This window comes from Pipra filicauda, unplaced genomic scaffold, assembly GCF_003945595.2.
Source record: "Pipra filicauda isolate LSUMZ 115617 unplaced genomic scaffold, ASM394559v2 scaffold18_size4552066_pilon, whole genome shotgun sequence".
In the NCBI taxonomy this organism is placed as follows: domain Eukaryota; kingdom Metazoa; phylum Chordata; class Aves; order Passeriformes; family Pipridae; genus Pipra; species Pipra filicauda.
The window spans coordinates 2,813,843-2,831,753 of NW_024104298.1; positions in this window are offsets into that span (position 1 = coordinate 2,813,843).

A 17,911-nucleotide genomic window follows, 5' to 3' on the forward strand; every position below is an offset into this window, starting at 1 on the left:
TGACTCAGCCAGTGATTTTTCCAGCAGCCCAAGCAGTGATGCTTCAGGGTAGATTATTTTAAAAAGTGGTCTTGAACCTTTCAGTTGCACTTACAGGGTGGCACTTTCCAGATGAGTTACAGGTGAAAATAAGACCCTGTGAGTTTTTCTACACCTGTCTTGCATGAAATTCAGCTGGGGGGGGGGCAGCCCTCAGAGGTATCTGTGACCGGTCCTCAGAGTGACAGCAGAGTGCTCGTTCCTCTTTTCTTCCACTCCTTCATTTCTGGGTGATGCATGTCAAGACCACTGCAGAGGAGGGGACAAAACCCTTCCCTGTGAAAAAACTTGCCTGTTGAGACATGAATAGAAGATTTGTACCTGCCAGGAGGACTGCAAGGAGGGGAAAAAAAAAAAAAAAAAGAAAGAAAGAAAAGGAAAAAAGAAAATGTCATCCGGTGGATCTCAAGAGCTGTCACCACATCAGCAGCGAGTCACCAGAGCCGTGAGAACCTTCCTGCAGCCCCAGCCAGGCAGGGCACTGCCAGGCCAGGCCAGGCGCGCTCGCCGCGCTTCGGCCCTGCACTCAGAAAAGAAAGGACCCCAGTTCCTGACAAACAAGCTGTGGGCAGGGTGCCAGCTGCCTGGTTTCTGAGCACTAAGGAGGGGGGAAAGGCTGCTCCTTGGAGAAAGGCTGGACCCAGGGCACTGGAGATGGAAGGATTTAACCCTTCCAGGCTGATGTTGCAGAATGTCACGGGGACAGCGAGCGTGCCCAATGTGCCAAAACTCACCAGTGACAAGTCCTGTCTTGCACAACCTGATGGAGCTCACTTTTATAAGTGTTTGCCATCAAAAGTCTCTATGCAGCACCTTCAGAGCACACAGCCAGCTATTTAATAATTTGCAGGACGGTGTCAAATCAAAGACACTACAGCAATTGTACTATCCCCAGGCACATAGAGAAAGGCACTTACCATATTTCACCTGGTGGTGTTGCAGTCTCCATAACTCTAATGCATCTGTGTGGCCAATACTGCCCAACAGCGCTTTTTAGCATTTAGCATTCAAAAAAAATATGCATTATCTTGAAAAAATGAGTCAAGGGTAGTTTGTGTAGTGCTGCCAGTTTTCTTTTCCTCTGCAGTCAAACGCAGCTAATCTTCAGTGTTAAACTTCAGATGCTAATTTTTAAGTCTGTTTCCCCCCTAGTTTATTTGTTTCTCAGATATGTACGAATGTGCTTTGATTTTCTTACTTCTTTTATCATCCACAGACCACCTGCCTGCTGCCTCACAGACCAGCACAACATGTTGTATATCACAGACTGGAAAGCACTTTCCCTTCTAAAGCCTTACTATTGCAAAATGCTGAATTAAATTGCAGCTTTATATTAAGAAAGAGTAACCATAAAATCCTAAGAAACAATCCAGCAGGATACCTCCAACTGGTTATAAAGGTAACAAATAAAATACAGAGGGGCTAAAGAATATTACCTACTTCAGAGAAAATGCAAAAGAAATTTTTTCTCAAATTAGCACACTTTGTAGTAACTTGTAAATGCAGGAGAAGGAGTCTCAGAAGTTTGCACTGTGAATTACTAAGGGTATGGAAGGAAGTGCATAAGAAACATGGGAAAAATACTACTGGTCAGTTTGTCAGGTCTTGCTAAGGGACATAAGCATCACATAGTTGCTATAGCTATGAAGAAGCAACTTGGATAAGAGTCAGTGCTTGATCCTGTGTCACATCCTACAACTGGTTTGATTCCCTCAGGCTTGCCTGGGTTCCTGACCTTTGTCCCTGCCATTCCCTGATGCACTCAAATCATCTTTTTACACTGCAGAAAGCCTGCCTGGGGGTATTCCATGCATTATGGATGATACATGTGCTTAAGAGCCTCGACACTCACTGCTCAGGAAAACTCACTACATGACCCCATGTCCTTCTGTGACTGCCCACTAAAACACTTACCTCTCACATGAAATCATAAACTTATATGGCTGCAAAAATAGGCAGTATCATCTGTTTTAGAGCTGTGAATCTTAAAGCATCAGCTGAATGAGCAGGGGAAAGCCTGTTCTTCTGCATTAATATGAAAAAATATTTTCCAGGGTGGAAGCCTACACAGAGTAACTTGGCCTAGAGATGCCCGTACCCCACTTTTCCTTTAAAAGCAGATGATTCTGGTTTGAGTGGTGTCAATGCAGCAAATTTGGGAAGAATTAAATACTAATGCGTTGTTTCATCCCCTTTTTTATGTGGCTGGATAGAACAAAAATTCAAATTACTATAGTAACAGGCTTAAACAGTACTCTGGAACTTGTCTGGAACTTATCCTGTGATCTAATAGTGGTTTGTTGACTGTGCTACTCTGCAAGGCAAGGGCATTAAGTCAGAGCTTTATTCTTTTAACATATGGTCCCCAGAAAAGAAATTTTCTCCTTTGCTTTGTACTCTGCACTATTCTTAAGTGCACCAACAATAAGATTCATAAAGAAAGGCATTAGTTACCTGTGATTAAATACCACAGCCTAGGTATGGATTTAAAATTTATGGAAATAAAATCATGGACATAAAAATGAGGCTGCATAGATCCAGATGAGTGTTAACGAGTGTGAAGGCCTGCAAGAGTAATGTGTTATTTTACTATTATTGTAGCATATGTTTATCTTTAAAGAAGGTGTCTGTGAAAGGTATTGCACAGGGATTTAAGTCGTGGGTAGGTGCAAGTAGCACAGGATTAGGTGGCTGGGGCACCAGGCTAAGATCAAGGAAATTACATCATTCCCAAATTCAGAAAACTCAGGAGTGAATCTCAAGGGAATGGGGAAGCACTCCAACAGAAAATGTTTCAGGAGACAGGTGAAACCGAGGATGTTTCATTTTTTGGTTGGTGTTTTGTTGTTGTTGTTGTTGTTTGGCTTTTGGGGGGGTTGGGGGTTTTTTGGAACTGTATTCCTGTGAGTCTTTCAAAAAGTATAGTTCTGTTGGTCAGCTCAGGCATCGCTCCCAGACCCACACATGGAGACCCACCTCCCGTGGGACAAATTCTGTTTCCAGAATTACGCAGGAGTTTTTGACTTTACTTATTTTTGAAGCTTTTTAGAAAGCAGAAAACTGCTTTTTAGGAACACACAGCTCATTCAAAGCTGGTCAGTAAGGGTATGTGGATCTACCTGCAGGACTGGCCACATACCCACGCGCACTGCCGGCACTGCTGGCAATCCCAGGAAGAGTGCTCCCAAAAAGTCAGGTATGAATGAATTTTGAGAGGTAGGAATCACTAACCAAGGGGAAAGCATGGTGTCTGGCTTTAGAAGGGAAGAGTATGACAACATGGAGAATGATAGAGCAGTCAACTGAAGTTCAACACTCAGAAAACTACTCAGCCAACTTATTAGACCATCAGTGACTCTCAGAGCATAGGGGGAAGGGAAACAGCCAATGTGGATTTGTGAAGAGCAAATTGTGTCAAACCAACAGAATTTCCTTCTCTGGCAGAGTCATAGGGCTGGTGAGTAAGGGTGTGCTCTGGATGTGGCATATCTTGGATTCAGTGAGATTTTCAAAAGCATGAGGCTGGAGAGGTCTGAGCAGCACTTTCACAGATAAAACTGGAATTCAAAACAGCTCTGATAAAACAAAGTAAAACAGATCTAAAATCAGCAGGACGAAACTCAGTGAGAAAGCAGCATTCAGGAAGGAAACTCGGGTGTCCAAAAGAAGGCCAAGCTGGTGAGAGGGACTGGGCTGCTTCAGAAACCAGACTGGGGGACAGAGAAAAGCGGGGATTGAGCATGAATCGACAATGTGATACTGTTGGAAAAAAGGCAAATGTCATTCTAGGACATAACAGCAAGTGCTGTAAACAATTACTCTACTACACTCTGCAGAGCCTGATGCCAAGGTCTGGGCACAGGGTTGCTTCTCAGGGTTCCTCAATGCAGAGGATTCAGGCAGATGGGAAAATACAGGAAAGAGGAGCAAGAGGAGCTGCAAGGGACTGAAATGCATTATTTCTGGGGAAAAGATGAAGGAATAATTTATTTAGGCTAGAAAATGGTTCTGCCATACATAATACATAGAACAATATTAAATGCAGAAACTCATGGGTTTGCTGCCAGTGGGGTGGCTTTGCTGGCGATCTGTGAGAGACCTCAGGCACAGAACTGGGGAGCTGGTCCAAAATACTTGGGAATGAGCACACTGCCAGGGACAAAGCAGATACACTTGGGCTTGCTTAAAGGCAGGAAATGGTCCCACTGGCCTCTCAGGCCACCACTTCATAGTCCCATCCTCTTTTTCACCAGGATCCAAACCCCTAGGAGCCCCTGGTCTGAGCTGATATCTCTGATGAAAAGAGCAAAGGGAACTGAATCCCCTGATATACATTTCAGTGTGTTACTGTCCCAGGAAATGCTGAGCCCCTGAGGATGCCATGATGGGTTTTTGGCGTGCAGGGTGGGAAGGACAGGGCCCTGCTGTCAGTCTGTCTGACACATGGCACCCCGGGGTGGCTGGGCAGGTGTGGAGCAAGAATGCTTCAGTGCAAAAAAAATACCAACCACAAAACAACAACAACAACAAAAAACATGAACCAAACCAAACCAAAATCAAAACCAAACCAAACCAAAAAACAACAGCAAATAATTTTTGGCTTTGGAGTACAGGAAATCTGTGGGTGATAATAAATCTCCATAAAGAGTGAACCATTCAGCTGAGAGAGGTTGAGCTGGGGATTATTGCTCTCGTCCAGGACTGTCTTCCTATGAACAGATGAGGGTGAGGACAGGATACCTTCCTGACAGCATCACTGGCTGGGGTTATCTCTGTCAAGCACCACTCATTTTGGGGTGGGAGGGTTAAGGAGAGTCACATGTGTCTCTGACAGCTGCCAAAATCATACCTGCTTGCCTTTGGAAAACCAAAATCCCACTTACTTTCCCTGTGCTTCACATGGCATGCCTCTCTGCCTGGGTCTTTTGAAAGATCACAAAGTGACCATGAAGTTTACGTACTTTGCTGCTCATGATCATAAGATCATGGTATTGCCACTTGGCTGGTGGCACTGCACAGACCACGTGCTCAGTGATTTTCTTACTCACATACTGCACCTTGGCTGCTGTTATACTGTCCTTTGGTCTTCCCTCACTCATACACTTCTTCTGGGAGAAAAAATGTTTTTGATAAAGGATTCAAGACTGATTCTGGAACTGAAGAGGAATTTTTTTTTATTGGTTTTTCATCAGCTTTCTGTTTCCAGACTAATTTTCTGGGTAGCTGTCCCCTATAGTCCAGAATTGGATCACCTTGGAGAGTTCCACTGCTCTCTGACAGTGGTCCAGCCAAAGCAGGTGTAAACCTTCCCCACCTCCAGAGCACAGCTCATAGTGGAATGCTCATGGCTTTCCATGAGCCCCTCTCAACTGTGCAGTAAATCTGCAACACCAAGGATGTGATCTTACCCAAGATAGAAATGTCTTTTCCATCAATGGACATGATTTAATGCACATCTGCTACAATTCTTAGGTTGTGCAAAGCCCTGTATGTTACTGTTAGCACATCTTCTGGGACTGTGCATCCCTTTGGATTCTCTTGGAGGGTTCCCATTCCATCATGTAGAAGTGCAGAGAGAAGTAGTTCCCTCTACTACTGAAAAATGCCCCTCCTGCCCTCACCCCATGACTTCTTCCTCATAGATAACAACCAGGCTTTCTGAGAACAGAAAAGAAGCATGTGATAGTGCTTTTAATGTCTGCTGCTTTTGTGTTTGTTTCCTGGGGCTGTACACAATCTCCAGCAAAGAAAATAGTTCTGAGCAATCCCTCTGACAATCCTCCTCCACTGTGTCCAGGGAACTAGTGTTGTGGGACAATACCAAGAAACAAAAAGCACTGTGGGCTTCCTAGTTAAAGGAATAGTCTTCACTTGAACCATGGATGGCAGAGATCAAATGAAAAAAAAACCAGACAAGCATCTCAGTTATTCTAAGTACCACAAATGCTGACTCTCACAAAGTCCTTATTTCCATTGATTGAGGTGCAGCAACGTCAAACTCACTGGGAGCTGTGACAGTCATGGCAACACCCCACTGTGTTCATATTCTGGGTTATGAAACTGCAGTTGCTCCAGGCTTAATGGGTTTGCTTTGTTGTTGTATTACAGCCATTTTGGTCTGCACAGTACACTGTACAGAGGAACCACAAAACACAAAACTGCTCAATATTGGGGCCCAACATTCAGAACAAGGCTCTCACCCCATGATGTGCATTAATATGTCAGAAAGAGTGATGAGGTTGACAAATACATTCATTTGCCACTATATGAGCCTTCTGTTCCCATACTGGGTCTCAAATGCAAGGCGGCTGTCACGGAAAGGAAAGCGCCTGCTCTTCAACAGCCACATGGACATTGGTCGGAGGAAATGTTGCTGAAGTCAACATATATGCTACTACAGGTCTTTGCAGAGAAGATAACTTAGAATATGTGCTGCACCTAAAATATTAGTATGTAAAGCAACATGTGTCGTGTGTTTTTAAAAGCTTTCTGCGTAACTGGAAGACTGGATGGTAACAATCTGTTCTGTAGTGTAATTTAGATAAGAGCCCATTGTGAGACGGAAGAACTCCCAGCACTGAAAAGTGCTAGTTGATTGCAAAATTCAAGAACTTGTTCACTTGAGATCTGTGACCTTATCCATGCCAGGCAGCCCTGGCAGATTCCGTGATTCACGTAGCTGCAGGTGAGGTGGAGTTAACACTTCAGAGAGAAACCATCTCCCAAAGAGGTAGCACAGACCAACGTCTTCTGACTTTTTTTTTTTTCAGTACAATATTACCCAAGGAGGATGAAAAACTAGAGGTCTGCTGTAAGGCTGAGAATTCATGATCATTTCTGAACGGTTGTGTGTTACTAGTGAATCACACTTGTTATACAAATTAGAAGCAGGTAACATCATGGTTTCTGGCTGGACAGAGAAATCTATCCAGAGGGATCGGGATAGACTTGAGAGATGGGCTGATTCCAATGGGATGAAGTTCAATAAAGCCAAGTGCCGGGTCCTGCACTTTGGCCACAACAACCCCATGCAGCGCTACAGGCTGGGCACAGAGTGGCTGGAAAGCAGCCAGGCAGAAAGGGACCTGGGGGTACTAATTGACAGGAAGCTCAACATGAGCCAACAGTGTGCCCAGGTGGCCAAGAAGGCCAATGGGATCTTGTCCTGTATCAAAAATAGCGTGGCCAGCAGGAGCAGGGAAGTGATCCTTCCCCTGTACTCTGCGTTGGTGAGGCCACACCTTGAGTATTGTGTTCAGTTCTGTTCCCCTCAGTTCAGAAAGGATATTGAGGTGCTGGAGCGGGTCCAGAGAAGAGCAACAAGGCTGGGGAAGGGACTGGAGCATAAGTCCTATGGGGAGAGGCTGAGGGAGCTGGGGTTGTTTAGCCTGGAGAAGAGGAGGCTCAGAGGTGACCTCATCACCGTCTAGAACTACCTGAAGGGAAGTTCTAGCCAGGTGGGGGTTGGTCTCTTCTCTCAGGCACTCAGCAATAGGACAAGGGGGCACGGGCTTAAGCTCCGCCAGGGGAAATTTAAGTTGGATATCAGGAGAAAATTCTTTACAGAGAGAGTAATCAGGCATTGGAATGGGCTGCCCAGAGAGGTGGTGGATTAACCATCCCTGGAGATTTTTAAACGCAGATTGGACGTGGCACTGAGTGCCATGATCTAGTAAATGGACTGGATTTGGACCAAGGGTTGGACTCGATGATCTCGGAGGTCTTTTCCAACCCAATCGATTCTATGATTCTATGATTCTATGTTGTTTACAGCTATATTTATTTTCCTGGAAAATGCTGATGCAGATTGACAAAGATGAGTTCTAATTTATGCCCAACGTTGCCTAATTGGACTGGTCAGATAAATAAGACCCTAAAAAACCCTGACAAATTGAGAAAATAATTAAATGTTCATATTTTGAAGATGAAATGCTATGATTTCATGACTGAAAGCATAGTTCCAGTTTCGGTTAAACACTTGTAATATTTGATTTCAGACACCAAAAATCATTTTTTTCAGCCACAAATTATTTTTTTTACCTTTTCAGTTCATATAAAACCCTTTGAATATTCTCATTTTGGGGCAACCTGAAACAAACTGTGGTTTAATTCTTTCAGTAGTCAATTAATTGAAAAAAAACTTTATTAGCCAAGCTTTTTTTGCAGGTCCCATGCTCTGTTTTAATCCTTCAAAGTCTTTCTGTGTTTTCTAGCAACTGTGAGTATTTCAAAGAGAGCATGTGTACATTTATCTCTAAAGTAAATTCTGGCACAAAGCTATAGTATAATGAGGAAAAGCTTTCTGATTTACGAGCTGTTTTGCTTTGTCTTGCTTCTTCAATACCTGGCTGAAATGTGGGTAAGACTAAGTTAAAGAGGACTTGAGAAGGATATTTTATTTTAACCTAGGATTATGGTCATTTTAGCTAATGACATATAAGCAGACCAATGTTTAAAGATGTGTTTTCTGTTTCTGTCTGGAAAACCAAACAAACAAAAAATGAAATCTCATCCTTTTTCTGGAAGTTTTAATAATATTATGGATTCTTTTATTTGTCACTTCTTATACCTGCCTGTGGAGTGTCAGATGGTTTGAGTCCTTAATGGTTTCTTCTATAAAGAAGTAGTCATTGACTCATGTGAGTGCTGACACAAACCAAAAGCAAAATTGTTTGTCACCATAACAGGAGACACACTGAATTAACACTGGAATATCTCTTCGGGAGGGGAGCATTTCTGGCCCAGAGAAGAGCAAACCATCTGACTAAGCATCTCTTCCTTTAGGGTTGTCATTCTCTGGTTTTTTTTAATGCCACCACTTTCCCAGCTGTCCCATGACTGCAGCACCTTCCAGGAATGCAAGATTTAGATAATTTTTTGATTCATCAGCCCCATAAAACCACATGAGGCAGCGTCAAGGCTTTGGGCCCCAAGAAGCTGATAAGCCTAAGGACAGGGCTTTGCTCACCCAAAGTTGCACACAGATCAGCTACAGCTTGTCTTTGCATCTGCGGCTGAGTGAAACAGCAGCTCACACACTCCCTGTCCTCTGTGCACAGCAGTGTCACACAGCACCCCTTGGTCACCCTTGTCCAAGCTGATGCTCCCAGGAGTGGAGAAATAACAGCCCAACGGCAGTGCAGGGTGCTGTAAAACTTGGCCATGCAGAAAAAACATCCTTTATAAACTAGAGCAAGGCTGATGTTAAAAGGAGAGGCCTAGAGGATGGTTTCTGTGAGAGGGGAAGGGCACAAGTGTAATTAGATATGGTTATGTCTCAACCCAGCCCTTGGCCCCTCCAGATCATGTACTTTTTGCGGGATGTTTTTTAGGCAAAAATGGAAGGTGAAAGATAAGCAGTTTTAAAGTGCTGGTGTCTGGCAGCATCTGTGAGGAGGTTGCCTGCACAGGATGTCCATCCCACCCAGACAACTCTGCTGGGAATGTAGATTCATTCACTCATCTCTTTCACTAACAGATAAAAATGAATGCTCAACATTATAATATCTCCTACATGGTGATTTTGACATGGAAAATACCTGATGGGTGTGTTAGGTGTTCTCAAACAGCTCACATTCCTGGAAACAGCCAACAGTAGTAAAGAAGGAGATTAAAATGCAATGGGCGAACAAAAATCCAAACATACACGCGGTTTTTTGTTATCTTTTTACAAAGCTCTTTTCACAGACGTTATTTCCTCTAACACCCTGCAAACTCATATTCGTATCGATATATGTTGTGGACAAGTGTTTTTTCTTTCTCTTCACCATGGTTTCAATGACTGCAAAGGAAGCGAGAGTGTATTTTCCTTTAATCCAGTTCTTCCTCCAATTTGAATCCAAGGTTTACAGAGCTAAAACGTCTGCATTTGTCTTCCACATACTTCTGCCTTGGCAACGTCAGCTGTGGTATGAGAGAGTGAAATATAGTTGTAGCTCTGAGTTTACTATCTCTCAGACCAAATATCCCACTTTGGCTACTAGTAAATTCAACGGGAAATGTGTCAGAGGTATTAGGTGCAAAACTTGCTATATTAGTGTTAAAAGTAGGAGAGTTTAATCCTGGTTTTATGAAAGTCTGTAGCAAAGCTCTTGCTGTCTTTTGAAGGGCCAAGTTTTCAGTCACTGTGGTTTTTCTAATGAGCAGATGGACAGTGTCAGTAAAACAGGAATCTTCCTGTACTTACTATCTCCTCTCCTAGGAAAAGCGAAACATCACCAAAATACCACACAGCTGGTGGTATTTTATACAGATAGGAAATTTATCTTCCATTTCTTTTGAAAAGGCACAAAATAAAATATAATTTATTTTATTGCCTCAGAATTGTGCCAGCTTCTCTGGGGTGGCAATAGAAAAAGCTCTATTGTCACCCAGTTCAGCAAGCCCCACTTTGAACTGATGTAGCAAGCCATAGTGGCTTCTTGGAGCAAAACTGCACATTATCATTTAGCTGGATGAATGCATGACACAGAAAAGTTGTTCTTGATTAAAAACAAATATCCAGCATGGCAAGAAAATGAGTAAGGATAAACAGTGATTAAGTGTGATATGTCTGAAGGCTTCCCACAGTATAAAAGCCATATGTGGGAGGCATGAACCTAAAATTAAACTCCTAACAGTGTGAGTTAAGGTTTTTGAAAGAGGCACCTGACACAATCCAAGGGGGAAAATCTGAGTAATTGGCTCACCAAGGGAGGTTCTCACCACTTTCCCATGATCTGCACCTTCTTTCGCCTGCTGTGCTCATCCAAGCAGGAAAACACCATCCAGGGGTCAGCCCAGACAAGCTGACTTACTCATCCCTCCAGACCCACTCATCCAAAGGAGTTCCTGTGTGGAGCTGAAGCAGCCCTGGCTGAGCACGGCCTATTCAATGCTACCCCGAGCCCGGGCAGGCTGGAGCTGGTACAAATGCTAAAGTCAAATCAGTCTACTTGCAGCCTCCCCTTCCTGTGCTCAGCCACCTAAAGCCCAGCAGGACAAGTTCCAGTACGGAAGAAAGAGCCACAGATTAATTGCAACAAGCAGTTGCTTTGGACAACAAGCAATTAACACAAGGCCCTTCCTCACAGACAATGAACTGGTGGTTGCTGGCCCTGTGGTCGTCATTATGGGCTGGAGACTCAATATCCTCACAAGCTGCAAGGTGGAGTGGCACATTTTCATTTGAGGCTGCCACTTTTTACTCCCTTTGGGGGTTGCTGCAGCCTTGGATTCCATAAAGAGCCTGTACTCCTGGCAGGAATGTCATCTGGCTTTCCCGACACTTGGGGTCATCTGGCTTTCCCAGTGCCTGGTGGTCATAAGGACAGCCAGCAATTCTCAGGCTCTGCATTGCTTGCCACCATCTGCCATGCAATGGAATTCCTGTATGGCCTGCCAGAGGCTCCCTACCTTCAGTAGATGAGAGGGAGCCTACCGTTAGCGGGAATCCAGTGTCTCCCGAAAGAAAACTGTTTGCACTGCCACTCAAGCCGCGTTCTGCAGTAGCTGCACAAACACTCATTCACGCAGACCAAACTCAACAGCTGTGAGTTGCTTTAGCTCGTTAGCCACTCAGCTATTCTGGTTTCTTCCCCATTAGTCTTCATTGTAGGCGCAGTCAACAACATCTTCTCTTTTCTTCACTGAGGGAGAAATAAACCAGATCCAGTCAGGGTACATTTGTTGGCAGCTGGGAAATCCTGAAGTTTCAGGTTCTCCCGGTAATGCTGAAAGCCTGATTCCTGCCTTACCCTGAGGCCTTTGCAGAGGAAGCCCTCATGGTAGCCTGGAGGCTTTTCCACTCCCGCTGGGCAGGTTCAAAGAGTGAGACTGCAATCACTCCCTTGACCAGCCTTGCTCACACAAAGACCTGTTGTGACCATGGAAGAAATTCCTGCTCAAGAGGAGCATACGTGGCTTGCACATAACATGTGTTGCAAAATAAAGGTATAAATTAACTCCGCTGAGAGAAAAACAGTGGAGACACCAACCCTGAGAGGTCACTATGACTCCTAGAATACCAGCAAAACTTGCCAGCCTTTTGTTACCTAATCTTTTACCAGTTAAATAGCTCTTCTCTTTGCCTCGTCAGGGTGCAGCACTCTTAGCCAATGCTTGGCTGTTGTTTTGGCAGCCCCAGGACCAAAACTGTGGTGCCTGTAAAGATGCTTCACAGCCGTGGGAAAGGCAGACAGTGCCCTGGTCCACACCCTGCAGCAAGATCAGCTGCAAGGAAATGCAATTAGTGGATTTGCTGTTTAAAGCTATCGGCCATCCCTCATCAGGCATGAGATTAATAAATGGTTGGGAAGGAGAACTTTTCCTCTTCTCTCTCTATGGAGGAGCTGTCTTCATCCAACTCCACACTGCTCCAAGATGAAGTAATTTTGGCTCCCTGCATTTTAGCTATTTGAGATAACGAACTCAAATTTCTTAGTCATCCAAAGGCCAAACTGTCTTAATGTTATGGCTTAATTTTCACTCTGACCCGTGCTCTGGGTGCAAGCTTTTGGATCAGAAAGACACAGAAGCTGCCCCCACTTGAAGCAAGTTTCCTAAATGAGATGTTGTGGAAGGGCAAGAGGTAAAATTCAAGCATTATCAGTAAAATTTCCACGCGGTGCCCACACAACTGTTAGCAGGAGAATTTAATTATTGTAAAATATAACCAAATAAAACTGATAGAAAAGAGTTGTAGGGTTTGCAGTGTTGCTCACAAGTTCATAGGCTGCCCACTTTCATAGCCATATCTGTTTACTGAGGCTGGACAGAGCAAAGGGATTAAGGGAAAGAGCTTCCAAAGATTTAGCTGTTACTAGAAACCCAGAGCCCCTGCAAGCTGCAAAAGCCAAAGGGAGCATGTCTTTTTTACAGTCAATGTTGCAAATAATGTTTTTTTATACAAGTGAGTGCACCTTCCTCTATGTCACATCATAGTTGGGTAATAGATACTGTTACTAGAAATCAGATTCTTTAAGCTGCACTTCCTTAGTCAGAGAGCAGAAGTGTGCTACATGGTGAAGCATGCAACCAAGGCATCATAAATATCTGTTACTCAATGTGACCTGTTCTAGGCCAAGAGAGTAAGAAATATTTTTCAAAAGTTATCCAGAAAATATTGCTGATTAATGAATGTGTTCAAAATAATGAGCTCTCTTCGAAATGTATTAGAAAGAAAATAAAGATATGAAATTCATCAGATTGATTTTTGCTGACAAATTATTAACCCAGCTTTGTCAAATAGCAGTCTAATCAAAAAGGACTGTATGATCTGCTTTTGCTTAATTGCCCTGTTATTGCCTCTTGGTTTGTCAGTTGTATAGAGCACTTTTTCTCTTCCTTTAAGCTTCAAAGAATTCTTCTCCATCCAAAAAAAAAAAAAAAAAAAGAAAATTGGATTTGAATTGGCTGCTGTGAGGAAGATTTCCATCTACTTCCCTCATCTTAATCACAGTGGTCAGACAAAATTTGGAATCCAGAAGACTGTCAAATTAAGGATCCAGTTGATTTATTGATGTCATTTGTTTATTTAAGAAATTAGGCATAACGAAAAAAACCACTAGAACTGTTAAAACCTGTTCTTCTGAAGATAGGAATAATCACCATCAGGAATGGAGCTCTTTGAAGGTACCCCTCATAACCTTTCTGGACAGCAGCTGCTCACAAAGGGCTTGGTCAGAGCTGTGCTCCCTTTTCATCATCATCATCATCTCCTTCCATGGTGGTGTCTCTCATAAACCTCAGTTCTCCTCAAAAAGCCAAGTTTAAATTCTTGAGCTAGTTTGACTCCTCTGAGTGTCATAACTGATACATCCATTTTCTCCTAAAGAAGTTACATCACCCAAAATGTTTCTTCTGTTCCACCAAAAAGTTACTTGTTAATGATCTCCACAAAGTCAGTGGTACAGTTAAATGTCAGCTAAAGGGAAACTGAATTTGCTCAGATTTATTTTGGCCATATAAATATGTGCCAAACTCTGCATGTGTGTGTGTGCACACATATGTCTATTTAAATACATATATATATGTAATACATTGTGTATATATATATATATTTATTAAGAACCTACATCTGGTGAGGAAGCTGAAGGTTTGTGGGGTTGCTGCTGCCAACTCAGTGTGGCAGGACGAAGAGGAGAGGAGACCATACACAAAGGTGCTCCACAGAGGAACGTTAAAAACTGAAAGAGAAAATTCTGCTCCTTTTTCAGGACAAGACCACCTCTTATCACTATGTTTTTAACCAAAACTATCCTCTGGGGAAGGTCCTTCTTCTGTTTCCCAGCCTCCTATTATGAGCTAGCTCTAAGATTTTATGACCACCTAATGTAGCCCAGGATGGTAAATGCCCATATTCCTCACTTTCCCACCATTTCTTTTATCTGTCCTAAGGAAGGAATCAGAGCATGGACAAATCCCATTGACGCAAATGCTGTGGTGTAGCAAGAATGTTTGCCACCAGGCCATGCTCTGGAATGACAAATATGCAAGAATTAGCATCTATAACTCTCCATAAACATTGGGGTTAATCTCCAGGGTTTACAAGACTCTTTAAATGTGCTTTAATAGGACAATATGCTTTACAAAGGACCCATCCAACACTTCACATATCAGCAAAGTTTACAAGAAGGTAAATTGAGCTGGGGTAACAGTTCAGATGTACAGCCAAGGCCCTAATGAGAATGCCAAAGTCAAAGTAATAAACTGATTTGCAAGTCTTCTACCTTCCCAAATGGCTGAAGAGCATTCCAAGTCTGGCAAGACAGTTGGAAGGGAAGAGCTGCGGGAATTAGATTGCTGTCTCTCAAACTCCAGAGTCTGAACTGATCAAATCACCACATTTTCTGTGCAAAATGATGAGCTGGCTGTCAGCCCCACCAGGCTTGGGCAGGACTCTGCTCCTTGGGCAGTCCTGCTGAGGGTACCAGCACTGCCCGTGGGGTTTGGGGCTGCTGAGAATGATTAATAACGGTTAATTAAAACTGAAGGCTGTGTGTACACCTGTTACAGGAAAGGAAGACTGAGCCCCCAGACAAACCTGCCATTCTCCACTGGTGACAAAAGCCTCCTTCTAGCTTCCTAAGGCCAGGTGAGATGAATCCTGCCCCGGGTTTATTCAAGCCTTGAGTGCTTCAGGTAGACTCCACCTCGGTAGTCAGAGCAAGCCACCAGCCCCAAGTGGTTTAATTTTGGAGAACAGTTTCTAAGATGACTGGCCTCAGCCTCACCATCCAACTTTTGCATGTACAAGAGGCAGAATAAGCCTTTACTAATAAACAAAGAGTTTGTTCAAGTTATATTATTCTTTCTGTGCTTTTCACCCAAAACTGATTACCAATAAGAAAATGAAGCCAGGAATTTTAAGAAGTGATACATTTCCATTAAATCAATGTGAAAACCAGGCAGATAATCCTAATAAATACAATTAATGAATTTGACATTCAAAGAAGAATGACCTCATATTTCCCTTCTTTATCCTAATTATCACAGAACATTGGCCTAACCCAGCCTCTTTTTCCACTCTGTAAAGACCTGAGGGGACTTTTTGGAGGGAGGCAGCCAATATCGTAGCTGCATTTGCTATTGTTTCTGTTTATCACTTGGATTGATTTGCAGTAAAAGGATGATTGCTTCATTACAATAATTCAATCTACACTGAGACAGGCTGTCTCCCACGTTATGTGACAAACAGCTAGAAACTTTATTTCATAAGCAAAATTACCACTGGCTGTTTTAAAATGCCAAGAGCAGCTATCATTAGATTGTGGTTTGGCTGGCTCTGTTCGCTGGTGCAGGGGCTGTGGCAGGCTGGGGAGCCTCTGTCTCAGGAAGGAACCCTCCTGGCTCACTGGAACTAAAGAGAGACAAGCAAGAGAAGATCCAACCATTCATGTTAGCATCAAATTAGAAAGTCCAGGGGAAAAAAAAAAATCTGTAATTTCTCATATAGCGAATTGAGGAGAACTTTTGTTCCTTTAGAAACACAAGCTTGACCTGATCACCATTGCTGAAATCTGGTGGGATGATTCCCACAGCTGGAATATTTAAACCAGCCTTTACTCAGGAGGATCAGCTGAGCTCAATCTGTGGAGGGTTGTTCACTGTAGGTGAAAAGGGTCTTGGCCTGCTTCCAAATTCCTAGCAACTTGGGAACAAACGTTCTGGACTGGGTCCTCTGATGTCTAGTAAGTTGAGAACCTGTACTAAAGACCTAAGTCCAGAGAAGTCACTAAACAAAAAAAGATAAATCGATGTTCATGAATATGAAATACAGTCTCTAAATTATAGCAGTGTGGTAAGAAAAGGACAAAAGCAGACATCTGTGGTCAGCAGGAGTTTTAAAAGTGTGTTAGCTACAAGTGGGATCATCAGAAAGGTACCACATTACTTCTAAAAGGACTAAGTCTATCAGCTAAGACTGTTAATAATAAACCCAAAGAAGTAAAAATGATGAGTAAATATTTCCCACTTCTGTTTGGGGAAAAGCCAGATAATGCACTGAATCTTACATGAGAAAAACAAGCCTTTCTTTCATAACAATACTTTCTAAACTTAGAAATTTTTAATTGGCAGTTCCTGAATAATTTGCATCCAAAAGGGAAAGATGTGTACTGAACCCCTGCTGCTGATTTTGAACAAGTCTTGGAACACTAGAGAAGTTACAGATGTGAAGGAAAGATAAAGTTGTGCCAGCACTTAAACACAGTAACTAGGATGACATGAATAAATATAGGCTTTTCAGCCTGACACCAATCTGAACAAAATAATATAATGGTTATTTGGGAACTCTCTTAAGAATTAGATGGGAAAAAATAGAATGACATTGACATTATCATGAACTTATTAAAAACAGACCCTATCAAAACAATTTTATAACGCGGGAGCATGAACGTGTTTAATCAGCAAAGGTGATGGAGCTGATATAAACGATACTGTTGGACTATTTTACCAACTGGACTATTTTGCCTCAAATAAAACTGTCTTTGGGGAATTACCCACTTTCATGAGCTGGGCTCTTGGCTTATCACTCTTTAACTGTTCCCTGCTGATGAAGCTGGCAAATAAGGCAGAGGCTGTGAGGGACTGGTGAATGGCAGAGCTGGTTTGCTCCTCTGCTGAGACAGAGCACAAGTCAGGGAGAGCAAAGCAGGCCAGACTTTCCAGGTGAGGAGACTGATGATTCTGCAGAGATTTCCAGATCCTGGTAGAAAATCAGAGAAACTTCAGCTCAGTGTCTGAAGAGGCCAAGACAACATTTTGCCGTGCAAAGCAGGGTCCATTGTGGAGTAGGTATCTGCTGTGTTTCACCGTGGTGTGGTGGCTCCTACAATTGCTTTGGTGTTCAGAAAACAAATGAAGGGGATTCAGAAAAACACACACTAACTTGACTAAAGGATAGGAAAGCACACCTTATTCTGAGAGACTCAAAGGCTCAATTTATGTGGTATGTCCCAAGGAAGGCTCAGGGATTGAAATCAGGAATTTCAAGAAGGAAGAAACCAATGTGGGTTCCATAGGTTGTATTACAATGAAGATCTTTCTAGAAGGCCCTCAGGTCTATTCTAACCCTAAGAAACCTGAGAAAACATGTTGTCAGTGGCGACACATATTTTCAGTGGCTTTTTCAACCAGCAGACTGTCTCACCACTGAGAAGAAGGAAGACCTTTCTCTACACATCCCAAAGTTACTGTCCGCTTTTACCAGCCAGATGCTCTTACAGGCAAATAAAATAAGAAGTATTAGCTAGTGCAACCATCATGTTTAGTCACTGTCAAGCTTTTCAGCAGTTGTTCTTCTAATTCTATCTTGACAGTACAGACATTTCCTCATGGCAACAGGACTTACTGGTCTTGAAAATTAGTGAACATTTAGTAGCAAGGAAGCTAG